Genomic DNA, 14,378 nt, shown 5'->3' with positions numbered 1-14,378 from the left:
GTATAAACTTGCTAGCATTATCATCAACATTTAAAAGGTGTTGATAAGCATGCACTGGAGTTGTAAAGTCACCATACTCTCTATCGGGGTGTGAACAGATATCGTTAGATGTCCAATTTGCCCCATATATCTACCATTTTGATGGGCACAGAGAAGGAATATTACGAGCATAATTGAACATTATTGACCATGGTCACTGCCATGTAGGTGTTGATTGACTGACCAAGAGTAATCCAATCAAATGGATGAGGAACAGATTGACAAATTGACGGCTGATGCATAGTTGTGGAATACATCATACCTAATTGGAGAACCAGCATTCATTAGTATTAGATCATTGTTGTCAATTAATTCTTCAAAAAGATTACCCCATCTATCACGTACATTTGAACCCCATAAAGTAGGCTTTGCATTAAAATCACCCACTGAAATAAAAGGGCAGGGAGCTGATTGATCAGGTTTTGGAAATCACAGAGTCTAAGGCTGCCTATCCACTAGCGACTGAATCTGTGAGATTAGATCAAAGTGGGTGGAGTTTCAGCATATCATTGTGTGAGTGTTCATCTTGATCTTCCAATCTGATTGTATGGTCTAATTGCTACAATCGATTGTTCGTTCAGATCTAAAGGAGGTCATTCACAGACAGATGTAATTTGCCCCGACTGGAGCTGCTTGTTTGGGGTTGGGTGAGTCAACCTGGTCAGTCTCTATATCAGAAGCCTCATTATTTTGTTCTTTCGAGTGTAAAATATAAGTGGAAAAATAATATCTGAGGTTTGGGTGGACAAAGTTTTTTGGGGAGAATTTATTGAGATTGATAAGTGTCATCCATACCTATGGAATGTATAACGCAAATTGTATTAAGATAGAAACGCTAAAACAAGGCTTACGAAGTTCTGATAGAAAAACTTAAAGAAAAGTGTCCAGAAGCAAATAAAGACATGGTGACTAAAAAGCTCAACAATATGCACACTGTGTTTGGAAAGGAACTAAAAAAGGATGAAGCCTCCAAGAAATCTGGCACAGGAACTGATGAGGTTTGAGAACCATCTCTATGGTATTATGATATTCTATCATTTATAAAAGAATTAGAAACACCACGTCCTTCTGTGCCTAATATGCAAGAGGTAAGGGAAACTAATCATTGTATTTCATGAAAAGAACATTAACTTTAACCATGTAATATATAATAATTCCGTATATAAATGAAACTAAATTATTTTAAGGCAACCGATATGCACAAAGTTATTTTGAAATATCTAATATTTAGCATTCCTAACCCATAAAATCACAATCATTATAATGTTCAGATACCAAATATATTTCAAAAACTCTCTAATTGCCAGTGTACTGCACCATCACCATTGAAATAATTCATAAACATTTCTCGAACTTTCTTTGCATCTCTGGTGTCATGTCCATTTACGTCAGGTAATAATGGTGCATGATAATCAGAGGGCAAATCCATCGACACATCTGGAATTTTAACAAGACACTGAAGATAATCGTGCAACAAACAACATGACATCACAACCTTCACCGTGTTTTCTGATTCTAAATTAATTGGAGCTGAAAATATTCGAAAAACTGCTTTCAGTCTTCCGAATGCACACTCTAATATTCGGCGAGCTCAGCAAAGTCTATAGTTGAATATCCTTTTCTGTTCATTTAGATCGTTTTGAGCAAAATACTTAAAAAAAAAAAATCATTGAAAAAGCTTCATATCCTATGAAAACAAAAATAAAGGTTCTGATGAGGATGATGGAGAGGCAGCATGGGGTATTGAAAGACTACCTTTGGATAATTTTTCACCAAATATTGTGTTTTCAATAACACCTCCATCAGATATTCTGCCATTCGTTCCAAAATCACACATGATAAATTCGCCTTTTGCATTGACGACTGCCATTAAACATTAGGCTATGAAACCCTTTATAATTTATAAAAATGGGAACCTGCATCTTTTGGTGGAGTGATTGCAACATGTATACCATGTTATTGAATAGAATGGTGCTATTATATTTGTGTAATAAAGTTTAAAAAATTTGTTTACCTTAATATATTCCCCCTTTAGTAAGGCCATATGGTTTGACAAGTTTCTGGAATTATTTGACCTAACCGTTGAGGAGATATTGCCTCATTGTATTTAAGATCGTCATATGATCGTCTTGTTGCTAAATATCGTAGTGTAGCAGGAATTCTTTCATGGGGTGTTATTGCCTTCCTCTTGCCTTTGTTTAAAAGATGCTACTGTATTAAGTAATTCATGATGAGTGTTCATATCCATTCGAAGATAATTAGACCAATCATCAGGGTACAGTTTCAACTCCTCCAGTAAATTCAAATGAGAAAAAAGTTCTTTTCTCTAGCCATCCTTTAGTCCAAAATCTCTTACTGTCTGCTCTTTTCCGTAAATCACATATTTACAAGCCAAAAAAGCAATAGCATAAAGGTCATTATCATGGAGCGGTTCCCCCATAGGTGTTAACTGCTACACTGCTGAGACTGAAATGACATGTTTTTGAAGATCTGATCGTAGCGTGAGTGCTCACTTGTACAATTTAAAAGCCCCGGCCACTTCAATCTGATTTCTCAATCAAGTCGCTAGTAAATGGGCAGCCTAAGACTTCTTGGATTCCCAACGTTGTCTAGGAGGTAAAGTTCTAAAGAGGGTTCAAGAGATAGCGAGCATAAAATAATATTTTTCCGGATATGTATTCTAACAGCACATACCTGTAGAGGTGTATTGCTGGTGACAGCTTTAAATTGTACAGACATGTGAATAATAAAACCTATGCCACCTGGCGCTTTTGCAGCTTGCAAAGGCGGGGATCTATAAAAATGATCTTTGAGTCCAGGATTAAAGGGTTTGTCTCTGATCTTGGTTTCCTGTAGACAAATTATCTTTGTGTCTGAGTCCCTGTTTAAAGTTTTTATTCGATCAATACTAGTATTTAGACCTATGCAGTTCCACTAGTTAATAAACATTATCATTTATTATTATTTTTCTTTGTCTAATTTATCTTTTGGGACTTCTCAGTTGAAGCCATGTAGAGCCTAGAGATGGAAGGCTTTATTAGGACACCGTTCTTCTTTCCTTTATCTCCGCTATCTTTGTATATGCCAGCCTTAGGGTCATGAGTGGGAGGGCACTTACTGGGTGTAAATGAAGGTGAGAACGAAAGTGACCTTTTCCTCTTTGAAAGCTCTTGTTTTCCAATCTCCATTAAGTCAGATTGAGATTCTGCCTGAGGTAATACTTTTGAGGTGGTGGGAGCCATATTGACTTCCTTGAAAGAATGTACTCGTACTTCAACAGGTTGAGCACTTGACTCAGAAGGTTGGGCTACCACCTCTCGAGGAGATGCAGCTGATGGGGCTCCTGTCTGTGGTAGTACTTTTGAAGTGATGGAAGCCATCTTCACCCCTTTGGAGGTTTGTGCTTTGGCTTTAACAGATCGAGCACGGGACCCAGATGGCTGGGCCACTACCACTAAGGGAGTTGCACCTGTTCCCCCTGTGGTAGTAAGTGGTAGTGGATTATTACTTTTTGTGGTACTTTGATAGCTTTAGCAAAATTACATAGCCGATTAAGTAAATTCTTTGATTGTCTATACTAATATGTTTAGTATTTGCTTTCAAGATGGCAGCTTCTTCTTTCTTGTATTCTCTACAACTTTTATCGTTTGACTTATAATGTTATATACAGTTTGCTCAGGTTGTATCTCTGTTGCATTGGCCATGTTCTAACAAAGAACAGTTAATACAGACCTTCATATTATTGCAGTACCGGGATGGGTGACTACACCAGAAACAATTGAAGCATTGTAAAAGCCAAGGTTTATATTCTCGAACACATACTCTTCCATTTTCAATATTTACATGATCAGGTATAACAAGGGTTTCAAATGTTAAAACTATCATGCTTGTTTTGCGGATCCTACTTAGTTTCCAAACATAAGAAAGGCACATGTCTAGAATTTATGGTTCTGAGAGCTCATATAGGTCATTATCGAAAACTAATCATTTACCGTAACTGAAGTACATGTGTGGTTTAATATCTTTAATAGGATCAGTGTCTTCAATCTTCATGCCACAAAATATGTGAGCGTGAGTATCTGATTTAGCACTGGTCAAAATAGATTGCTTACTGTGTCTACTAATATTCTTAATTTTAATTAAAACCACTTTTTGGTATAAATTTACTTATCCTGTAATAGTTGTAATTATCAATCTTCCCAGATGCAATAATCCATGCTGGAGGGTTGGGGTTTCTTACTTCTGAGAGTCTATGCTTTATTACTTTTTCTATCCATTCTTCTGGTTAATATGCATCCAGGTTTCTTGGTGATTTATCAAATAAAACTACAAAAATCATCTAATCATCCATTTTTATACTCTATTTTTCTGTTTGCTTCCAAAGCAATCTCGAATCTTGAAAATATTATCCAAGCTTCCCAAAAGCCTTCACTAATATTAAGCTCCAAGAATATCTCTTTGATTGCCTCAAATCTATAAAAGTTTTCATGAATTGTATCAGAGCTACAACCAATTGGAATGTTTTCTAAATGGAGAATTTTAAAATTTTTAGTTGAATCTGGTAATGCACCAGAACCAAAGAGTAAAGTATTGCCGTTGTCCTTATTACAAGATAAATTTTCTTCCAGTGCCGATGAATTATGTGTAATAACACTGGACAAAGATATATTGTTGGAGGAATCTTTTTTATTGCCGAGGTCGTCAATAGTATTTTTCTTATTCAACAACACAGAGGCCATCAAAAGTGTCTGGGGTTCGCCACTTGATACAGGGTTACGGGGAACATTGTTTGCTATTTTTTTTTAGGGAAAGGGAAAAAAACAATGAAAAAAAATAGCTTAATGGAAAGAAAATATCAAGACTGTCTAAAATCCTAAAGAAGACTCCACTAGCATTTCATGGAATTAATTTCTCCACCAATTACACCTGTGAGAGCTGCTTCCTAAATATCACCTCCCTCCCCTATCACAAAGGGATGGTACCAGTTTCAATAGAGTAGCTCAAGTGTATGCCAAACCCGCTTGATGGGACTAAGAGCATTCCAAGAATACAATCATCCCCTTTAATCACAGTGACAGGCAAACCGTACAGAATGCCAAATATTCTATTTCTATGAAATCAGCCGACACCTGCAATACGAAGGCCAAATTTTCTTTAAGAATAGTTTTGCATGCCAGTACGGTAATACTGACACTCCCATGGTCCAAACATTATCGGGTAGTTGGCAAGAACCCAGTTCTCACAATTGGTTTCGAAAAAAGCTCCAATCCCGGATATGATGTCCCCTCCAAAAAATCTAGAAAGTGAAAAGAGTAAGAGAGTTTTGACAGCAAGAGTGGAGACAGTTGATAAATAGGAAGGAGGATATGAAGCAATAATAAGTAAAAGAAATAGGATGAGAGAAATTTAGAACCAAAAGGATGAAAAAACTTCCCAGTTCGAGAGCACTCTTGCACGGCACAATGCTTCAGCACGGAAATGATATGCCATGATGAAGCCCAATAATTTCATCAAGGCATTCTTTCTTTAAGAGGGTAATTGAATCTGAGTCACTTAATATGAGGTTCATATCTTGGTTTTACTTGTCTAATATTCTTAAAAAAACTTATCTCCTTGACTTTTTCAGTAGAAAGTCTAAAACCAACAGACGTCGCCCACACTTCTCTTTTAGGATTCTTTGTAGGTGACGAAGATTGTTTAATGAAGATGAATAGTATATTGGAAAGTCATCCACAAAAAGACTACTTTGCACATCCTGTGGCATTTGAGCAACTATTTCTCACTAAAAACACTACCCTTGGGTACACCACCGTCAAGTTCATAAGATTCATAATAAACATTCGCTATACGAGTTTTGAATGTTTTTCTACCGATAAAATTTCCAACAAAATTAAGTTGTCTTTAAAACCCCTTTAATATAAAGATTCAGTACTGAATGCCTCCAAGTACTATTGTATGGATTTTGAATGTCAAAAAATATAGCTAATGTCGTTTGCTTCCGTTCAAAACCTCTACCTTATAATTTTCCAAGAGTAAAAGATAGTCCAAGCTAAATCGCTCTAATTGTGAGGTTGATAAAATGTTACAACGTAAATACCAACTAAATCTATAATTGACTTTTTCAGTAATTTTGAAACACAATTGGTCAGTAAAATTGGTCTATAGTTTTTTTATTTATTTATTTTTTTTTTTTTACTGGGATCTTTTTCCTAGCTTAGCTATTGATATTACTATTTTGTGTCTCCATGTCTTCGGAAATAGAAGTTTGGTGCATGTAAGATTATGTAATTCTAATAAATAGGCCTTTGCCAAAAGGGCTAGATTTCTTATCATAACAAATTTTATATCATCGCTACCAGGGCCGTTGGACTAAAATTTGATATTGCAAATTTCAGCTCCTCCTCTCTAAATCTTTTATTATAACAGACATCCTCGGCTGTATTATAGTTCATTGTAATTGCTTCTCCTTTTCTTAAAATGGATCGAAAGTGTTCATTCAGATTGTTGGTACTGCTTATGCTTTCAATATCTTACCCTATAATATTTCAGATGGCCTGTGTATCAAGAATTGGTGACCCGTTATGCATTAATGCATATCTTATAAGAACCATTAATTTTACTAAATTTTTGCCAACACCTTTTGCATTAAAGTATTTTCTGATATACTGGAGTCATATTTTTGCAATGATTTCATCGGGCCTTTTGTTGCTTCTTTTCTAAATTTAGCAAAAAATCTCATTAAAATACAATTTCAATACATCATCATCATCATTTTCTCCTACGCCTATTGACGCAAAAGGCCTTGGTTAGATGTGATCTATTTGATTTTTGTAATTGCCACATAATGAAGTTCATGTATAATTGTGGATGTTCTTGTGTTGAAAAAAAAAAAAAAGAAAAAAAAAAAAGAAAAAAAAAAAAAGAGTACCTCAAATGACAAGATTATATGCTGAACAGAAACTTGTGAATTGTGCTCCAGTTTCATTGGCTCGCCAAGACCCTCGACATCCCTTGATTATTCCTTCCAACTTTAAGCAATGAAGTCGTCAATCACAATATTTCATATCTCTCTCTGTCTCTCGCATCACATCTATTACACTTGGCCGTTCTTCATGGTATTCATCTATCCTTTCTTCAGGGGAATCATTTGTTGGTACATAGCAAACTATAATACTCATATAGCACTGCTTTGATTTGAACTTTGCTAGTAACAATCTACTATGTATACCTCTCTACTCAGTTAATGACTTTTCTGCTCTTGGTGTTATCATTCCTACCCCTTCTCTTCCAACTCCATCTAATCTTCCTGAGTAGGTATATATATTGCCTTGGTCTAAAGTTTCCTTACCAATCCCCTTTAACGGGTTTCACTTAGGGCCAAGATATCCAAACTATATTTCATAAATTCATTCGTAACTTTCTGTAACTTCCAAATTTAATTCGTGGTTCTAACATTTCAATTACCAATTTCCAATTTTTCCTTAGTATTTATAAACCAGATGTTTCTTAGCACCTCGCTACACCCAGAACTGGGGGCCATTCTGTCATCTCTTTCCATGACACTAAATCCATAGAGGATCCATTGGCTACATACATCAAAGGATAGCCAGTTCTTTGTGATGCGCAGAGCCTAACTAAGAAAAGTTGCCCCTGCCAGTCCATACTAATTCTAGTAAGATCAACCGCCAGGCATCAGGAGTAAAAGCCGAAGATACAGTTTGACCATTACCTTAAACCCAATCTGTCACCCTGCTGCCAATGACTTCATCGAGATTTCGGGGAACATTTAACCCACACCCAAAGCTCTCATTACTCCAATAAGTTGCTCATCCGCTTATACGTGTATAACCATTGGCAAACATGGATTGCTAAGATATACAGCCTAGCACTTATTTCTAATGCTATATCATCCAGTTTGTTAATTATATTTCTAAATGTTAGGGGACTAGTAATAAAATTTATTCAATGTTTGTAATTTTCTTCCAATTGAATGTTTTGTCTTTATTAGTTGGGCCAGTGTATCTGACCAGGGAGAGACTGTTTCATTCATCGGGCACCAAACAGAAGAATAGCTTTGTCAGCTGCTTGTTTGATGAAGCCTACATATTTGTTCCATCATATTGTAAATAATTGAAGGAAGGCACTTGACATATATAAACTGTGAATTTATCTCAGTCAGCTTTATTGGTATTATAACGTTGACTGGGAAGACATGTACATCCTAACATGGTTACTAATATAGGAAAATGGTCACTGCCATAAAGGTTGTCTAGCATATTCTATTTAAGCCTATTAACAATATTGTTAAAACAATGTCTACTGAGGAACATGTTTCATAAGGTTTTGAATAATAAGTCCTGGTATCGTCTTCGTTTAATATACAAAGGTTGAGATCATTCGTTATTGTTCAACCTTGGAACAATTTGTAGTAATGTTAACACAATTAGGCTCAAAGGGGGCTGTGGGCATTGAAGTCTCCAATTAATAGGAAATCTTTTTGCTTATCTGGGAGTTTATTGGTTTGATTTTGCAAATTATAGTTAAAAGCGGGGTTTATTGCATATGTTAAAAGTATTAAAAGTTATTATTCATATGCACTAACCTCCAGATAAAGGAAATTCTGACGTGTTCAACATCGTGTTACTTTATTATGGATGTAGATAGCAGCTCCTAATGCATCATCAGAAGACACTGTGAGATATGCTAGATTGTAATTTCCTATTGAAAGAACAGTATCTTTAGTATGCTGTTGGCATATTGGAATACAGTAGGGTTATAATCTTTAATAGTCTTTTAAATATGTATGGTCTGAACATTATGGGAATGGAGACGGATTTCCAATGGGAAGATCGTTATTTCTGCTTATTTTGCTGCAGTTGAGTTTATGTTTAACTGTGCTGGCATTACTTTTCATATTAGTTTTTAGTTCTTGCGATGTAATTTCCTGATACGTAATTGCAATATGATTTGATTTCTGTATAACATTTTGATTTTGATTTTCTATAAAATTTTCAAGATAAGAGTGCCTGTTACATGCTTCTTTATCAAATGATCAACATATATAATCAGTATTGTTAGATTCTAATTCACCCCCACTGGTTTTTATTTTTGTACTTAATAAAGCTATCAACCAGATTACCAATTCTATGTACATTTAAATTTTCAATATCATGAAATTCGGGTAAGAACCCGCATGAAAGTTTAATTATGTGCTTCTTTCTCAGGTTTTTTTACTTTGTAAAACCATCAAATTACTAATTATGCCTATAACCGATTATGGATTTATTTCTTCAAGGGGTGTAGCCTATTGCTAATTATATTTCTTTCAGCTAATTCAGAATTATATGGATTCTGGTGGACCTTGACATCGACTTCCACCACATGCATGGTAGCTAGATTAGCTACGAAGTTGGGTCCAGATTGGGATAAAAATACATTAATAAAAGAGCCTTCCTGTAAAATGGCGCTAGAAGGAACCTCTTTTAGTTAAGTTAAACTTTTATCATTATTTTTTTTTTTTTTTTTTTTGAGGGGTTTGACTTTCCAATCCATGTTATTTCTTGAGATTTTGATTTTTGGGGTTAAAGTTCAACCATTGCCACTTTGGAAATATTTTCGGCGTTTATATTGGTGTCATTAGTGGCTAGTATGCCAAATCTTTTCTATTCATTAATAGGGATTTTTTAATTGCTTCCGTCTTAACGAGAAAATGCCTTGTCAAAGCCACCGTGCTTCAACTGTAAATATCGTTTTCATGTTGAAGCTTTTCGACGGGCAAGAGGGCTCTCGAACTTGGGAAAATTGCTCCCCCAGTTCGAATTTTAATTTCTCTCTCTCATCTTTTTTTTCCTCACAATATTACTTCAACCATCTCCAAATTCTTTAAAATTTCTTTCGTCTTGCTGTCCCAACTCTGAGTAAAATTTCCTTTATATATTTGGATATATATATATATATATATATATATATATATATATATATATATATATATATATGGATAGATAGATATATATATATATATATATATATATATATATATATATATATATAGCCTATATACAGCTTATAATAAGAACATTTAAGAAATATCAATCAATAAAGGAACATGTAAAACTCAGATCACAAAATATAACAATTTAATAATAGAAATAACAAGCAATTACATTGACATTTACGTTTGTAGAAAACAATTCGCAAGTTAAACCCACACAAATATATGAACCAATGATCGAACACACAAACAAACAATTTAACAAACACCTGAATTAAATATACCAACGAAACACAAAATAAAAGAAAACACACTGACTTACATTAACAATAGGAAGAAGATTGTCCTACACCGTGTATACAGATTATGTTGTCGTTAAGGTAGTCTGAGAGCGACTCTGCCCTCCTCAAAATATTACAAGCCAATAAATGAACGACAAGGATACTTAAATGTCTAACAGTAACGAAAAAGATATGATAGGCAAGGATACAAAAGGTCAAAACAGGAAAACAAGTGTTACAAACCTAGTGGTAAGAAGGAGTACCACTAAAAGAATAAATATTTACAAGTGACATAATTACAGAGAACGGAGACATGGTATACATAATATCACACTCCTCCCCGTTGAAGAAATGACCTATCAGAACATTATAAGGATTGTGAAGAGTATTCCAGAAGACTATCAGGAGTCCATGTGAGTCCGAGACAGGGCATCCGCAATGCAGTCCTCAGTTCCTTTGATGTAGTGGATGGTTAGGTCAAAGTTTTGCAGAAACAAAGGCCATCTGAAAATACGTTGATTTGTTAACCTCGTTCGTCCGAGAAAGGTTAGTAGGTTTTGGATCCGTAAAGATGGTGATCGGGATGTTGGATGAGAAATATATTTCATATTTCTGCAGGGTTAGGATGATTGCCAGCAGCTCCTTTTCTACGGTTGCATAGGAACGTTGATGTTTTTTGAGTTTGCAAGAAAAGTAGCTAACAGGATGCAACATCTGTGTGTCATTGTTTTTCTGCATCAAGACAGCACCAATACCAGTATCACAGGCGTCAATCTGTATGATAAAACGTTGAGCAAGATCAGGAGCAATAATGACAGGATTAGAGCAAAGTATATTCTTTAGTTGATCAAAATCTTGTTGACAATTAGAAGACCATACAAATTTATTTTTGGGGCTGGTGAGGTCAATCAAGGAAGTGGCTACTATACTATAATTTTTACAGAATTTCCTGTAATAGTAGGTCATACCTAGAAATCTTAAAAGATTTTTCATATTTCTTGGGACAGGGAACTCTACAATAGCAGTAATATTTTCCTCTTTTGGAACAATTTCTCCACTACCTATGATGTGACCTAAATACCTAACGTTCCCTTTACCAAATGAAGATTTTGCTAGGTGAATAGTAAGTCCAAACTCCTGAAGACGATCAAACAATGCTTTTAGTCGATGTATGTGCTCATCCACGGTGTCAGATGTTACAACAATATCGTCGATGTACACATATGTACCATCAAGATCCTGAATTACACTATTCACAAGCGCTGGAAGGTGGCCGGTGCATTGGTTAAACCAAATGGAATCCTCTCATATTGGAATAATAAGGGGGTTATGAAGGCAGATATTAGCTTTGCTCTATCTGTAATTGGAATCTGATAATATCCAAGCAATAGATCGATCTGTGATAAATATTTGGCATTACCAATGGCATCTAAAATGTCATCAATCCTTGGTAATGGATAGTTATCTTTGATAGTAACATTATCTATTTGGCGAAAGTCCGTGCATAACCTTACTTTACCGTTTGGTTTTGGAACTAAAAACGGATTTTGAGCATAGCGAAAAATTTATTTTTGGGTGAGGTAGCCATGTCGTCCTGATGGAAGTTCCTTTAAAGGTAGCTTCCTAGGTATATTTGACTACAGTGATATATCCCAGAGAATTTACCAAAGGTATCCAGAATTCTAACTTCTGGAGCGAATATCCCATAAAATTTTACGAAGGGATATCGTGTAAAATCAGAGGACGTATTCTTGACACGTCTCATGGCTATCTACACCCCCAACAGAGCTTTCACTACAAGGGGAAAGAGAGGCAAGAATAGGGTGAGTCGTTCCAGAGACATCGCTCTCGACAGGTCACTACTGTACTGCAAATAGTGCGCCTGTCTGCCACCCAAGGCGCCACCGTCATTCTTTGTAGCTTTGTAGGTGATGCAGATACAGTACTATAGGGAGGGATTCATTATCCTTTTGTCCCAAAAGAGGGTGGGTCCATCAGGACGACATGGCTACCTCACCCAAAAATAGATTTTTCGCTACGCTCAAAATCCGTTTTTTGGGCTCAGGCCATGTTGTCGTGATGGAAGTGTACCAGAGCATTAATGTATCTGTTTATTTCCAATAGTGCCGTTCATCTCGAGCTAAATCTTTCCTCTTCGGTCTTTAGACCTAGAGACACTTGATGTTACCGTTAAACATCAATCAGCTGATCATAAAATATGTCAGTGCTTCCTGTCCCCTACAGGGAAGAGTCTGGGTAGACTCGAGGAAAAAACCCGAGGATTGTGAGTTCAGGGAACAATCTAGCAAACAGTTTGTATATTAGTGTCAACATATACGTAAAGCATAGTTAGTACTAGGATGGAAATGGCTTGGGCAGATTACTGTAGCTCCCGGGTCTGAGAAGAGACGGACAGGTTTATATATGTGTAGGAACACTTTAAACAGTAAAATGAACAGTCTAGTACAACAAGGTCTTACCTGTTTGCCTGGAACACCATGAATCTTAGTTCTAGTATTGACTTAATTATCAAAAGAGTCAAGGATGCTCTGACTTATGCATTTAAAGAATTGTTTAAATGACTACTTGATTAAATATTTGGGGCGAAGGAGACGCAAATATTCGTTCTATTGTGTATTACAAAAAGAGAAATCATGATTGTAAACAATTACAATGTATGTTGAATAATTCTACATACAAGCATAAACAGTAATAACAGAATAAAAAAGGGGTTTGCCTGAAAAGGAAAACATTAGCCACTCAAGGGAAACATGCAGTTTCGTTCTATAACCTGTTGTTACTAAAACACTGTGCATATAAGAATGCCTGGCACTTGTGTCAGTTTATTATGCTTAATGTCACCTGTATAGGGAGAACAGTTTATAGTGTTATCACTTAAACACAAAACTCAACACGATATGTCTTACAAGTCTATCGTGTACACCCTTCACTATAAGTCCCTAATAGTGCACTGTTCTTCGCAGGAATCAAGCAGCGGGTTTTATCACACTGCCCGCTGCCACCACATGAAACTTAATTTCTTGTAATTGCTTCGCGTAGTGCTTGAAGAAGACCCTCGAGGACTTCCATCCAGTGTAAGCACGAAGACTTTCAAACGACACTGTTTGGAAGAAATTCAGAGACGAGACAACCCGCGGGTGTACTGTCTGGATCCGCTCTGCGAATGAAGTAGGTGATTTTCGCCCTAATCTGTTTCAAGGATAACGTTGAACCAGAAGTCTCTCCCCTGAAAAGCTGACCTCCCTTAAAGTCTGAAGTTCTACGAAGATAGACCTTTAGGCATTCCACTGGGCAGAGGGATGCTTCTTCCTTCAGAGGGCAGATTCTCCAGGGACCCCATCGTTTAGTGGGTAGCTCGTTCTTGGCGAGAAACGTCTGGTCCGAAAAGAGGTTCAGTTCTCCATTGTCTGTGAGCTGACAATCATCATCCCTCGAGAGGGCCACTATTTCGCTAACTCTGGCTCCCGAGGCTAGTGCAAACAAGAATATCACCTTCTGAGTCAAGTCTTTAAGCGAGCAATCCTCATTATTCAAGGTTGATGCTAAATGAAAAACTTTGTCCAAAGACTATGAAATGGGCTTAGGAGGAGCTGCGGGCCGAAGTTTTGCGCAGGCTTTAGGGATCTTGTTAAAGATTTCGTTGGAAAAGTCTACCTGGAAGGCATAAAGTATTGGTCTGGCCAGGGCGGATTTACATGTAGTAATCGTATTGGCTGCTAAACCTTGTTCATGAAGATGGTTGAAGAAGGACAAACAGAAGTCCGTAGAAATCTCCTTAGGTTTCTTCGCCTTGACAAAGGCCACCCATTTTTTCCAGGAAGACTCATATTGTCTTCTTGTTGACTTTGACTTTTACTTTTCTAGGAAGTTGATACTGTCCCTAGAAATCACAAACCGTTTCTTGACCGCTAAGGCAAAAAAATCATGAGATGAAGGTTCTGGGTTTTCACTAATGAAGCTGAGACAGTCAATTTCTGCACTTGCCGAGTCAGAGCTGGGTCCGGCAACGGGATCAGTTTCAGGCGTAGTTCCGTTACCAGGGGGAA

This window comes from Palaemon carinicauda, chromosome 5 (genome assembly GCF_036898095.1).
Source record: "Palaemon carinicauda isolate YSFRI2023 chromosome 5, ASM3689809v2, whole genome shotgun sequence".
NCBI classification, from domain to species: Eukaryota; Metazoa; Arthropoda; class Malacostraca; order Decapoda; family Palaemonidae; genus Palaemon; species Palaemon carinicauda.
The sequence above is the reverse complement of the archived record's forward strand: the minus strand, read 5'-3'. Positions refer to the sequence as shown.